Raw genomic sequence first — 14,289 nt, 5'->3', positions numbered from 1 at the left:
TTTCCCCTCTAGGTTTTCTATTTCTCAAAAGTGAAATTATATGCCAGGGATGATTTTTCATGCCCATCTCCCCCCTCCCAATAATCTGGATTTTCCATTCTTCTTTTCTTGAGTATCGCTGCAAAACCACTTATAAATGAAGATTGAATTTTTGGAAATGGCTGTTTTTGCGTCAAAGATGTTTGAAAAGTAAATAAGCAGTTTTCAGAAAACCGCGAGTATACTTGTATGTGTTATCCTTTGAAAACCTCACATTCCTTTTATAAAGAATGAATTTGAGTACAACTTCAAGCTCTTTTGAATACATAGCAGAGTATATCTGAGATTTGGGTCATACAATTTGCATACTATTCCATAGATATTTCAAAATACAAATCTCCATTTTTATTTCTAGGTTCATCATTGTCCCAAAGACTGCCTAAACTCAAAATGCAACTTTTATTTCTCAGTCAGTCATTTGGTGAAATACAGTTAAGTAGAAGAAGAAAAATAAGTAGAAACAATAGAGAAAGCAATTTCTGTGTCATCTTTTTTTATGGCATGTAATTGTTTAAGATGTGTATTTCATGCTTCAGTAAAGTTTTGTCAGTGACAACGTTTACTATAAATTCTTAATTGTTGTAGTCAGATGTTCATGGTGAATTAGGAAATCCACTAATAATTCCTCTTTGAAAGTCTGTTTATCACTTATGTTTGCTTTTGTTTTTTCTTTGTATGAAAATATGGAACGCTTCACGACTTTGCGTGTCATCCTTGCACAGGGGCCACGGTAATCTTTGTATCATTACGATTTTAGCATATGTGCTGCCAAAGCAAGCACTTATGATTGTTTGGGGTGCAAAAAACATAAACTCTACCAAAATGGATTAACTAAATGGGCATTTATTTTTCTCAGACAGTAAGTGGGCTGGAGATAAAGTCCAAGAGCTCCATGATGCCCGCTTGGATCCAGGTTTATCTGTATTTCTGCCTTGCAATCCTCAGTCTTGTGGCTTGCAGTCATGGTGTCAGCATGGCTGTTACAGCTCCTGGCCTCATGTGTGCATTCCAGGAAGGAGCAAGGGGAGGGTCAAAGGGATAAAGTAAGTGCCAGCCAAGTTTATTGGCTTTTCTCTGGTAAGTAACAGCTTTCCTTGAAACCTCACATAGTAGCATCCTGCTTATAATCAAGAACAAGGTCACAGGATCAGTCCCTTGCTGCAAAGGAGTTTTGGGGAGGTGAGCCTTTTAAATGAGAACAAAATCAGAGAAAGGGCACTTGTGTACAACTAATAGTGCTTACTCAACATATAACAACATGTCATTTGTCAGGACAGAAAAAAACTGAGTCATTTCAAAGTAGATCTCTGATTAATCACATTTAATAAAGGATATGCCAATAAACAGAGGAAGCATGGTAAAAGCATCTCTCAGACAAATGTTGGCAGTTCCCAGCCCAAGTATGATGCTAGAAAGAAGAAATCTTAGTCAAAGTGCTTTATATGTTTATGTGTAATTTTTTTTCTTTGTGTGCTGTATGGCGGGGGTCACATTTCATTCTTTTTCCAAAACAATTATAGAGTTGTTTTGGTTTTGTTTGTTTTTTTGTTTGTTTGCTTGTTTTGCTTTGTTTGGGAAGGGCAAGGGTCACATGTGTTTATATAAAGATGGCATGTATGTGTGGCAGCAGGTGGATTCATAGTTTTATTCTTAAAGTACCAGATAACAGTGGTGTTTTCCTGGCTTCACTAGGTACAGATCGCATAATGTGAACCAAGTTACTTAAGCATATTTTGCTGTGGTTTCCCCATCTATGAAACTGGGATAATAGTAATTTCTATCTCAGGGGATTGTTGGATCATTGAATAAGTTAAAAATTTTAAAGCATTTAGTAGAGTATCTTTAACATAAGTGTTTATTATTAAATACATTAAACATCCCTATTCATCAAGTTTTGTCTTTGTCAGGCATCAGAGTATATCTTTATCAAGTATGTTTTATTCACCACTGTATCCCAAGTCTCTGGCATATTCTTGGAGCTCAGTTGATGTTATTGATTTAATAAATGAGTCATAACTGATGCTAAGGCATTTTCTAGTTTGTCTGCGTCTACTTGTCTGTTTCCTATTTAACAGCAACATTGTGACTCCTACGTAGTCTGTTTAAAGACTACTAAATGGGCTTTGTGTATCTCTGATCTACACCAGAGCCCTTTTTCTTGGTGTTTTCATAAAATGTCTTCTGATTGTAACAGGCAGGATTTAGGTAACTCTGGGGAGCACCTGCAGGGCTGGCCAGGGAACGCATGCAAAATTCTTGGGACACAACGACACAGTGAGCAGCTGAATGTATCAGGAAGCTAAGCTTAACCACAAGTTTTGGAAGAAGGGAGGGGCAGTGAACACCATAGCTAGACGGGTCTCTGGGGAGGGGAACGGGAAATTCCAGACCCCTTGAAAGGGACCCCACATGGTCTAATGCCACAAAGTCCCTTTTTACCAATCATAGCATGAAGATTTTCCACTCTAAGCACCCCAGCCCAAGTAATAAAGACTTTTGTGCCCACTGACTGGGCATGTCTCTTCCTTGGCACATCCACACTTGTTTAGCATGTGCTGTCTCTTCAATAAACTTTGCTATTTACTTCCACCTGCTCATCTCATCCTTGAATTCTTTCTCATGATGAGACCAAGCCTGGAGTGGAGCTCAGCTCTGGTGTCTGTGGAATTCCAGTAGCATTATTACGATTTAATTTTGCATGAAGCTCTTATTTTTCGCATGACAACAAAGGGAGAATGTCTTTGTGCTGACCAATTTATGGTTTGGCAGTTGGGTTTTTCCTCTTGAAATTAATAAATTGACTTTCAGGTATCTACTACAACCTTTTGGAAATTTTAGCTAAGATTGAGTCTGCGTCTCAAGGTCTGACACTTTGGGCACAGGAAAAGAAAATCTCTGTGCCTAGTTTACAAATCAAGCAAATAATTTACTTGAATCAGGCTGTCTAGAGTCTAATCCCAGTTCTACAATTTAATAGTCATATAGTTTGGACAAGTTACTTTAGTTCTCTCTGTCTTTGTTGTACATAGCATTTATAATAGTGTCTGCCGAGCAAGGTTGAATGAGATAATCCTGTGTAATGTTAGAAAGGTGCTTGACATACAAAAAATGCTTGTGAAAAAATACCTAGTGACCACATTACTTAGTTCATTCTTTCTTTGAGATAATGATGTCCACTATGCAACTTCCCACAATAAGTAAATGGTCAATTCAGTGAGAAAAGTTACCAATAACTCTAAATATTTTTTATTTGAGATCAAAGATGGTGTATTTTTTCACTTTTTATTTTGAAACACTTTTAAACTTACAGGACAGTTGCAAAAATAATACAAATCCCATTCAGAGAACTTTATCTTAACCCTACCCTCAGATATTCAGCTCCACCAACTTTTATTTTTGGCCATATTTCCTTTTTCATTCTATCTATCTAACCACCTATCTGTCTATCAATCCATTTTCTGAACAATTGAGTATGGGTTGTATGCATCATACTCCTTCAACACTTAATACTTCTGTACATTTCCTAAGTCCAAGGATATTTAGCTATATAACAACTTTAAAAAAATTTATTTATTAATTAAAAAAAATTCAACAAACATAATAAAACATTAACATAATCAGTAATTCACAATATCATCACTTAGTTGCATATTCATCATTTCTTAGAACATTTGCATCCATTCAGAAAAAGAAATAAAAAGACAATAGAAAAACAAATAAAATGAAAACAGAAAAAAAAAGATTATAACTACCATACCCTTTACCCCTCGCTTTCACTGATCACTAGCATTTCAAACTAAGTTTATTTTAACATTTGTTCACCCTATTATTTATTTTTATTCCATATGTTCCACTCGTTTGTTGACAAGGTAGATAAAAGGACCATCAGACACAAGGTTTTCACAATCACACAGTCACACTGTGAAAGCTGTATCATTTTTCAATCATCCTAAAGAAACATGGCTACTGGAACACAGCTCTACATTTTCAGGCAGTTCCCTCCAGCCTCTCCATTTCATCTTGAATAACAAGGTGATATCTACTCAATGTGTAAGAATAACCTCCAGGATAACCTCTAGACTCTGTTTGGAATCTCTCAGCCATTGACACTTTGTCTCATTTCACTCTTCCCCCTTTTGTTCGAGAAGATTTTCTCAATCCCTTGATGCTGAGTTTCAGCTCATTCTAGGGTTTTTCTTAATCCCTTGATGCTGAGTCTCAGCTCATTCTGGGATTTCTGTCCCACGTTGCCAGGAAGGTCCACACCCCTGGGAGTCATGTTCCATGTAGACAGGGGGAGGGTGGTGAGATTGCTTGTTGTGTTGGCTGGAGAGAGAGGCCACATCTGAGCAACAAAAGAGGCTCTCTTGGGGGTGACTCTTAGGCCTAAATTTTAAGTAAACTTGACCTATCCTTTGTGGGGTTAAGTTTCATATGAACAAACCCCAAGACTGGGGACTCAGCCTATAGCTTTGGTTGTCCACACTGCTTGTGAGAATATCAAGAATTCAACTTGGGGAAGTTGAATTTCTCCCTGTTCCTACCATTCCCCAAAGGGGGCTTTGCAAATACTTTTCCACTCACTGATCGAATCACTCTGGGATTCATTGGGGCATCACTCTGGACAAACCAACACAATCTCATGCCCTACCTGAGATTCCAAGTACTTATGGTGTTCAATCAAACTATCTACATAAGTTATATTAGGAAATGCACTAGTCAAAATATAAATTTTGTACCACATAAACATTTTTTGCTTTAGTCTCACACATAAGGTGACATTTTAAAATATTAATTACCATCTATTTTCAGCACCCTGCAATAATGACATTCCTTTGTTCTTCCTATGCAAAAAAACGATTTTTTAAATTTGTACATTTAGTCACTATCATTATACACTCTAGGCATTCCTAGAATATACCATCTCAATCTTTAACATCTATCTTTCTTTCTGATTTCATTTATGCCCCCAGCCCTCCTCCCTCTATCATTCTCACATGCAGCTTCATTCAGTGTTTTAACATAATTGTATTACAGTTAGGTAGTATTGTGCTGTCCATTTCTGAGTTTTTGTATTCAATCCTTTTGCACAGTCTGTATCCTTTCAGCTCCAATTACGCAATATCTTACCCTATTTCTATCTCCTGAGGGTCTCTGTTACCAACGAAATATTCCAAGTTTATTCACTAATGTCAGTTCATATCAGTGAGACCATACAGTACTTCTCCTTTTGTTTTTGGCTAGTCTCACTCATCATAAGGTTCTCAAGCTCCATCCATGTTGTTACATACTTCATAACTTTATTCTGTCTTACAGCTGCATAATATTCCAAACAACATTTTGGCTGTTTCCATCTCTTTGCAATTGTAAATAATGCTGCTATAAACATTAGTGGGTGTGTTAGTTAGGGTTCTCTAGAGAAACAGAACCAACAGGGAACACTTGCAAATATAAAATTTATGAAAGTGTCTCACGTGACCGTAGGAGTGCAGAGTCCAAAATCCACAGGGCAGGCTGCGAAGCCGATGACTCCAATGGATGGCCTGGATGAACTCCACAGGAGAGGCTCACCAGCCAAAGCAGGAATGCAACCTGTCTCCTCTGAGTCCTCCTTAAAAGGCTTCCCATGATTGGATTTAGCATCACTAATTGCAGAAGACACTCCCCTTTGGCTGATTACAAATGGAATCAGCTGTGGATGTAGCTGACGTGATTATGACCTAATCCTATGAAATGTCCTCATTGCAACAGACAGGCCAGCGCTTGCCCAATCAGATGAATAGGTACCACAACTTGGCCAAGTTGACACCTGTCCCTAACCATGACAGTGGGCAAATGCCCATTTATGTCTTTGCCCTTATGTCCTCAGAGTAGATACTTAGCAATGGTATTACCGGGTCATATGGCAATTCTATATTCAGCTTTTTGAGGAACCGCCAAACTGCCTTCCACAGTGGTTGCACCATTTGACATTCCCACCAACATTGAATAAGTATGCCTCTTTCTCCACATCCTCTCCAGCACTTGTCATTTTCTGTTTTGTTGATAATGGCCATTCTGGTGGGTGTGAGATGATATCTCATTGCGGTTTTGATTTGCATTTCTCTAATGGCCAGGGACATTGTGCATCTCTTCATGTGCCTTTTGGCCATTTGTATTTCCTCTTCTGAGAAGTATCTGTACAAGTTTTTTTCCCATTTTGTAATTGGATTGGCTGTCTTTTTGTTGTTGAGTTGAACAATCTCTTTATAAATTCTGGGTACTAGACCTTTATCTGATATGTCGTATCCAAATATTGTCTCCCATTGCGTAGGCTGTCTTTTTACTTTCTTGATGAAGTTCTTTGATGCGCAAAAGTGTTTAATTTTGAGAAGTTCCCATTTATTTCTTTCTTTCTTCAGTGCTCTTGCTTTGGGTGCAAGGTCTATAAAACTGCCTCCAATTATAAGATTTATAAGATATTTCCCTACATTTTCCTCTAACTGTTTTATGGTCTTAGACCTAATGTTTAGATCTTTGATCCATTTTGAATTAACTTTTGTATAGGGTGTGAGATATGGGTCCTCTTTCATTCTTTTGCATATGGATATCCAGTTCTCTAGGCACCATTTATTGAAGAGACTGTTCTGTCCCAGGTGAGTTGGCTTGACTGCCTAATCAAAGATCAAATGTCCATAGATGACAGGGTCTATATCTGAGCACTCTATTCAATTTCATTGGCCGATATATCTATCTTTATGCCAGTACCATGCTGTTTTGACCACAATATGCTTTAAAGTCAGGCAGCATGAGACCTCCAGCTTCGTTTTTTTTCCTCAGGATACTTTTAGCAATTTGGGGCACCCGGCCCTTCCAGATAAATTTGCTTATTGGTTTTTCTATTTCTGAAAAGTAAGTTTTCGGGATTTTGATTGGTATTGCATTGAATCTGTAAATCAATTTAAGTAGAATTGACATCTTAACTATATTTAGTCTTCCAATCCATGAACACGGTATGCTCTTCCATCTACTTAGGTCTTCTGTGATTTCTTTTAACATTTGTAATTTTCTTTGTATAGGTCTTTTGTCTCTTTAGTTAAATTTATTCCTAAATATTTTATTGTTTTGGTTGCAATTATAAATGGAGTTCGTTTCTTGATTTCCCCCTCAGACTGTTCATTACTAGTGTATAGAAACACTACAGATTTTTGCATGTTGATCTTGTAACCTGCCACTTTGCTGTACTCGTTTATTAGCTCTAGTAGTTTTGCTGTGGATTTTTCAGGGTTTTCGATGTATAGTATCATATCATCTGCAAACAGTGATAGTTTTACTTCTTCCTTCCCAATTTTGATGCCTTGTATTTCTTTTTCTTGTCTATGTGCTCTAGCTGTATTCCAACACAATGTTGAATAACAGGGGTGATAGTGGACATCCTTGTCTTGTTCCTGATCTTAGGGGGAAAATTTTCAGTTTTTCCCCATTGTGGATGATATTAGCTGTGGATTTTTCATATATTCCCTTTATCATTTTAAGGAAGTTCCCTTGTATTCCTATCCTTTGAAGTGTTTTCAACAGGAAAGGATGTTGAATTCTGTCAAATGCCTTCTCTGCATCAATCGAGATGATCATGTGGTTTTTCTGCTTTGGATTGTTGACATGGTGTATTACATTAATTGATTTTCTTATGTTGAACCATCCTTGGATAACTGGAATAAATCCTACTTGGTCATGATGTATAATTCTTTTAATGTGTTGCTGGATTCAATTTGCTAGGATTTTGTTGAGGATTTTTGCATCTATATTCATTAGAGAGATTGGTTTGTAGTTTTCTTTTTGTTGTAATAGCTTTCTCTGGTTTTGGTATGAAGGTGATGTTGGCTTCATAGAATGAATCAGGTAGCTTTCCCTCCTCTTCAATGTTTTTGAAGAGTTTGAGCAGGATTGGTACTAATTCTTTCTGGAATATTTGGTAGAATTCACATGTGAAGCCATCTGGTCCTGGACTTTTCTTTTTGGGAAGCTTCTTAATGACTGATTCAATTTCTTTACTTGAGATTGGTTTGTTGAGGTCATCTATTTCTTCTCGAGTCAAAGTTGGTTGTTCGTGCAATTCTAGGAAGTTGTCCATTTCATCTACATTGTTATATTTATTTGCATAAATTTGTTCATTGTATCCTGTTATTACTTCCTTTATTTCTGTGGGGTCAGTGGTTATGTCTCCTCTTCCATTTCTGATCTTATTTATTTGCATCCTCTTTCTTCTTCTTTCTGTCAATCTTTCCATCAATCTTATTGATTTTCTCATAGAACCAGCTTCTGGTTTTATTGATTTTCTCAATTGTTTTCATGTTCTCAATTTCATTTATTTCTGCTCTAATCTTTGTTATTTCTTTCCTTTTGCTTGCTTTGGGGTTAGTTTGCTGTTCTTTCTCTAGTTCTTCCAAGTGGACAGTTAATTCCTGAGTTTTTGCCCTTTCTTCTTTTTTGATATAGGCATTTAGGGCAATAAATTTCCCTCTTAGCACTGCCTTTGCTGCATCCCATAAGATTTGTTATGTTGTGTTTTCATTTTCATTTGCCTCAAGATATTTACTGATTTCTCTTGTAATTTCTTTCTTGACCCACTGGTTGTCTAAGAGTGTGTTGTTGAGCCTCCACATATTTGTGAATTTTCTGGCGCTCTGCCTATTATTGATTTCCAACTTCATTCCTTTATGATCTGAGAATGTGTTTTGTATGATTTCAATCCTTTTAAATTTATTGAGACTTGCTTTGTGACCCAGCATATGGTCAATCTTTGAAAATGATCCTTGAGCACTTGAGAAAAAGGTGTATCCTGCTGTTGTGGGGTTTAATGTCCTATAAATGTCTGTTAAGTCTAGCTCATTTATTGTAATATTCAAATTCTCTGTTTCTTTACTGATCCTCTGTCTAGATGTTCTGTTCATTGATAAGAGTGGGGAATTGAACTATTATGGTAGATGTGTTGTGTTAGTTAGATTCATTTGTCAACCCGGCCAGGTGAGCATACCTAATCTTGTTGCTGTGGACATAAGCCAACGGTACGTGAACCTCATCTGTTGCCAATTACATCTGCAGTCAGCTAGGAGGCGTGTCTGCTGCAATGAGTGACGTTTGACTTAATTGGCTGGTGCTTAAATGAGAGAGCGCAACGTAGCACAGCAAAAAGCAGCTTGGCATTCCTCATCTCAGCACTAGCAGCTCAGCCCAGGCCTTTGGAGATGCAGAAAGAAGTCACCCCGGAGAAAGTTGTTGGAACCCAGGGGCCTGGAGAGAAGACCAGCAGAGACCATCTTGTGCCTTCCACATAAGAAAGAACCTCAGTGGAAAGTTAGCTGCCTTTCCTCTGAAGAACCAACAAAATAAATCCCCTTTTATTAAAAGCCAATCCGTCTCTGGTGTGTTGCATTTCGGCAGCTAGCAAACCAGAACATGTGTCTATTTCTCTTTTCAGTGTTTGCTGCATGCATTTTTGAATATTCTAGTTGGGTGCATAAATATTTATGATTGTTATGTCTTCATGCTGAATTGTTCGTTTTATTAGTAAATAGTATCCTTCTTTGTCTCTTTTAACCGTTTTACATTTGAAGTCTAATTGTTGGATATTAGTATAGCTACTCCTGCTCTTTTCTGGTTGTTATTTGCATGAAATAGCTTTTCCCAACCTTTTACTTTCAACCTATTTTTATCTTTGGGTCTAAAATGTGTTTCCTGTAGACAGCATATAGATGGGTCCTGTGTTTTAATCCATTCATCTAGTCTATGTCTTTTGATTGGGGAGTTCAATCCATTAATATTTAGTGTTATTACTGCATGAGTAGTACTTTCTTCTACAATTTTGTCTTTTGGATTTTATATGTCATATCTAATTTTCCTTCTTTCTACACTCTTCTCCACACCTCTTTCTTTTGTGTTTTCGTATCTGTCTCTAGTGCTCCCTTTAGTATTTCTTGCAGAACTGGTCTCTTGGTCACAAAATCTGAGTGATTTTTTGTCTGAAAATGTTTTAATTTCTCCCTCATTTTTGAAGGACAATTTTGCTGGGTATAGAATTCTTGGTTGGCAGTTTTTCTCTTCTAGTAATTTAAATATATCATCCCACTGTCTTCTTGCCTGTATGGTTTCTGCTGAGAAATCTACACATTGTCTTATTGGGTTTCCCTTGTATGTGATGGATTGTTTTTCTCTTGCTGCTTTCAAGATCCTCTCTTTCTCTTTGACCTGTGACATTCTGATTAGTACGTGTCTTGGAGTATGTCTATTTGGATCTATTCTTTTTGGGGTATACTGCACTTCTTGGATCTGTAATTGTAAGTCTTTCATAAGACTTGGGAAGTTTTCAGGGATGATATCCTTCATTAGTTTTTCTCCTCCTTTTCCCTTCTCTTCTCCTTCTGGGACACCCACCACACGTATATTTGTGTGCTTCATATTATCATTCAATTCCCTGAGTCCCTGCTCATATTTTTCCATTTTTTTCCCTACATTTTCTTTTGCTTGTCAGATTTCAGATGTTCCATCCTCCAGTTCACTAATCCTATCGTCTGCCTCTCGAATTCTACCATTTTAGGTTTCTATTGTTTTTTTCATCTCTTCTACTGTGTCTTTCATTCCATAAGTTCTGTGATTTGCTTTTTCAGACTTTCCATTTCTTCTTTTTGTTCATTCCTTACCTTCTTCATATCCCCCCTCAATTCATTGATTTGGTTTTTGATGAGGTTTTCCATGTCTGTTTGTATATTCTGAATTAATTATTTCAGCTCCTGTATCTCATTTGAATTGTTGGTTTGTTCCTTTGAATGGGCCATATCTTCAATTTTCCTGGTGTAACTTGTTATTTTTTGCTGGTGTGTAGACATTTAATTACCTTAATTAGTTTATTCTGGAGATTGCTTTCACTTCTCTTACCTAGGGTTTTCTTGCTGGATAAATTTGTTGTCTATCTGTTTTTTGACATTCAGTTCAGCTTTTTCTGCACCTCTAGCTTAGGTTTTGTTTAACAGAGGAGTATTTTTTTGTTCTTTTTTTCTTGTTTCTTGCCCTGCTTTTATGGTGCCTTTCCCCCCCCACCCTTAGGAGGGTCTATGTATGCATTATAGACCCCAGCCAGGTTTTCCCAGACTAAAGTGGCCTTCTATCAGGGGTAGGGAGTCACCTGCATCAGTTTTCCCTGAGGGTGAGACCCAGCAGGTTAAAAGAGTTTCCTGTGAAGTCTCTGAACTCTGTTTTTCTTACCATGCCCAGTATGTGGCACTTGTCTGCCTGCGGGTCCCACCAGCATAAGATGATGTGGTACCTTTAACTTTGGAAGACTCTCCCTGCTGGGGGCATGGTGGAGACAGAGGAGAGGTTGTAGGCTGGTTTTAATGGCTTCAAATCACCAAGCCCTGGGGTCTGAATTCCTTGAGGGAAGGATTCCACCTGATTTGGGCTTCACCCCTCCCCTGGGAAAGGCACAGGCTGGAGACAAGCCCTGAAAGAGTTTGTTTCTGTCTATGCCTGGGGCAGTTGCAGCCTGAGATGTCCTGGCCCTTAATCCAGAGGCCGTCAAGCCTTTGTAGAAACACAGCCACAAAAACCTCTGTTTCTTTTCTGTTTTTCTTTTTCCATTAGCCCAATGAGTGACCTCCACCCTGACCAGGTTCACCTGAACTGGGGCCTATTTTTAGTAGTCAGAGTTTGTTAATTAATTCCACAACTGGTGTTTGGTTGGGCTCAGCCCCTGCTGCTGTTAAAGTCTCTTTCCTTTCCCCACTGGGAAGCAGCCTGTGGGGGAGGGGTGCCGGCCACCACGTCTTGGGGAACTCACGATTCTGGGAGGCTCGCAGCCGGTCAGTCCAGCAGGTCCAGACTGGGATACGCTGTGTGTCCGGTCACTGATATGTCTCCAGGAGCTGTTCTGTACCATTTCTGGTTATTTAGTAGTTGTTCTGGAGGACGAAGTAAAGCACGCACATTGCTAAGCTGCCATTATGGCCACACCCCTATATAACAACTTTAAGTGCAGTTATCAAGTTCAAGGAATTTAACAATGATATAAAGCTTGCAGTCTATAGTCAAATTTTTTCAAATGTCCCAATAATCTCCTTGTGGGCATTTTCTCCTCCTTGATTAGATCCCTTCCAGGATCATGTATTGGATTTAATTGTTATTGTCTCTTTAGTTGCTCTGGTTTTTCATCATGGGTAAAGATGACTAGACTGAATTTATCCTTCAGGTATTGTAAAACTGCAAACAGAAGGAGTGCATTTTAAGTTAGATCAAAAGGACTGTTAATGAAGATAGTTAATTTGTTCAAGATGCCATTTTATAGTTATGCTATAGTATACTATTGCTCTAGGCTAAATGCAATGCTATATATATTGTAGCAATACTATATATATATGCAGTATAGATGGTATAATAAAGCTATAGTATGATTTATTCAGTGAGTATGGATCACTTACTGGGTGTTAGATATGTCATTGTTATTGGGTTCCATGTTAATTTGGAGTCCATCCTTTTGAAAACTGCTATGTTCCAGGCCTCCTGAAATATCATTGTGCAATCTAAAAAGGGGAATTTTGTAAAAGAAATTAAGAATGAAATGGAGCAGATACATAATTAAAAGTAACATTTAATCAACTTTCCTATACAATAACTCTTATATTCCTAAAATATAATAAAAATTTCACAGTTTTCATAAAACGTTTTGTTTCATTTTTATCCTGTTTCCTTACTTGTATTACTGGGAAAACTTAAAAGTTAAAAATTTGTAAAAATCTTTATAAGCCTAAGAAGTATATAAATTTAAATTAATTACACTTTGATTTTATTTCCCTCCCAATTTAAGTGATTTGGTGAGATTTTAATGTATCCATTTTTACATGGTATTTACATTTTTTCTTGTATATCTTCTTAATAAACGCCCTTCTTGGTTTTCTACTAGGCCATGGACATTGGGAAATCATAAACTTATTCTTGTATCCCAAGCACCCAAAGTTCATCCTTCCATTCACTTCTTGACCAAAAAGAACAGAATTGGTACTTACAAATGTTTATTGACTAAATGAGCAAAAATGTTAAGTAGAAAATTGGAAAATAAAATGTCTATGAAAATGTAAAATAAGAAAGAAACAATTTATAATAGCATTCTGCTAACAACTTAATATATTTTCCTGCCATTTGTTCTATTGAGAGTACTCAGACATAGATATGATCAATTCTTCATAAAAGTATAAACTATTTTCATTATTTCTTAGCAAATTTTCTTTTTTTTTTAAATAAATTGTGAAGCCTTGACTTAAAGGAAATTCATTTGATAATGAGATTTTCACTTAATTCATGTTGCTGGGGCTATTTTAAATCTGAGGGAAATAGACCAAGGCCATCTTCTCCAAGAATTTGCTGAAACTTGAATCTGGGCTTGCATTACAGCAGCCTCTTGGGAGAGGGGTATCTGTGGTTTTCAGAAGAATCAGCTCTGGAAGTTGAAAGGGACACGATAATGTGTATTGTGCCTCTAGATTAATTCTACACAACTCTAAATTCAGACTAGCTCTACCTTGAAAAAAGGTCCACAAATCCTTTAATGGTAATTGTCAAATACAAAAATTCTAAACATTAAATCCGTATTTTGGGTAAAATTATTGCCAAAATTAATGTGGTAAAGCACGAACTAAACTGAAATAAAACAAGAAATAACTCCTGTTCACACATTTGGCTGCAGAAATTTTAAGCTTGTTTACTCGGGCAACTGTACTACCTTTCTAGAATTAAAATGCTCTCAATTCAGACTCAAATTTTGCCTCTCAATTTCAGATAAACAGCTGTAGACTGGCATTTTCTTTGAAGGTACTTAAAATTTTTACAGAGACTAAAGCAAAGGCTGTTAAGAGTTGGGCTCTAAAGATAGAATGTCTCCTTCTGTATCCTGCTCTACCATTCATTACCAGTGACTCCTTGAAGATACTGATTTTCATTATGTTTCCACTTTCTCCTCTGTAAATGAGGTTAATTACAGTACCTAATGTGGGATTATTGTTACCCAGACAGACACAGGGTTACTGTGTAATTGCATACATATTGCTTGGCATGATACCTTTGTAGTCCTTTGTCAGGACCACCAACACGCACAATTCCTGGCACAGAGTCAGTGGTTTACAAATTTGTTGAATATGAGAATGAGAAGGGGGCAATCAGGACTAATGCCTCATAGTAAATAGATTAAAAAAAAAAAGAAAAGTAAAACCAACAATGATTGGAAGG

At 37.2% G+C, this 14,289-nt stretch overlaps 1 non-coding gene across 1 annotated transcript; it reads right to left on the bottom strand.

The window, feature by feature from the left end:
* Positions 1-716: 716 nt before the first annotated feature.
* Positions 717-820, bottom strand: LOC143653460 (U6 spliceosomal RNA). The gene has a single exon (XR_013161301.1). It is a non-coding gene; the product is annotated as a U6 spliceosomal RNA (small nuclear RNA).
* Between the last annotated feature and the right edge of the window lie 13,469 nt (positions 821-14,289).

Source organism: Tamandua tetradactyla, chromosome 1 (genome assembly GCF_023851605.1).
Source record: "Tamandua tetradactyla isolate mTamTet1 chromosome 1, mTamTet1.pri, whole genome shotgun sequence".
Classification (NCBI taxonomy): domain Eukaryota; kingdom Metazoa; phylum Chordata; class Mammalia; order Pilosa; family Myrmecophagidae; genus Tamandua; species Tamandua tetradactyla.
The sequence above is the reverse complement of the archived record's forward strand: the minus strand, read 5'-3'. Positions and strand labels throughout refer to the sequence as shown.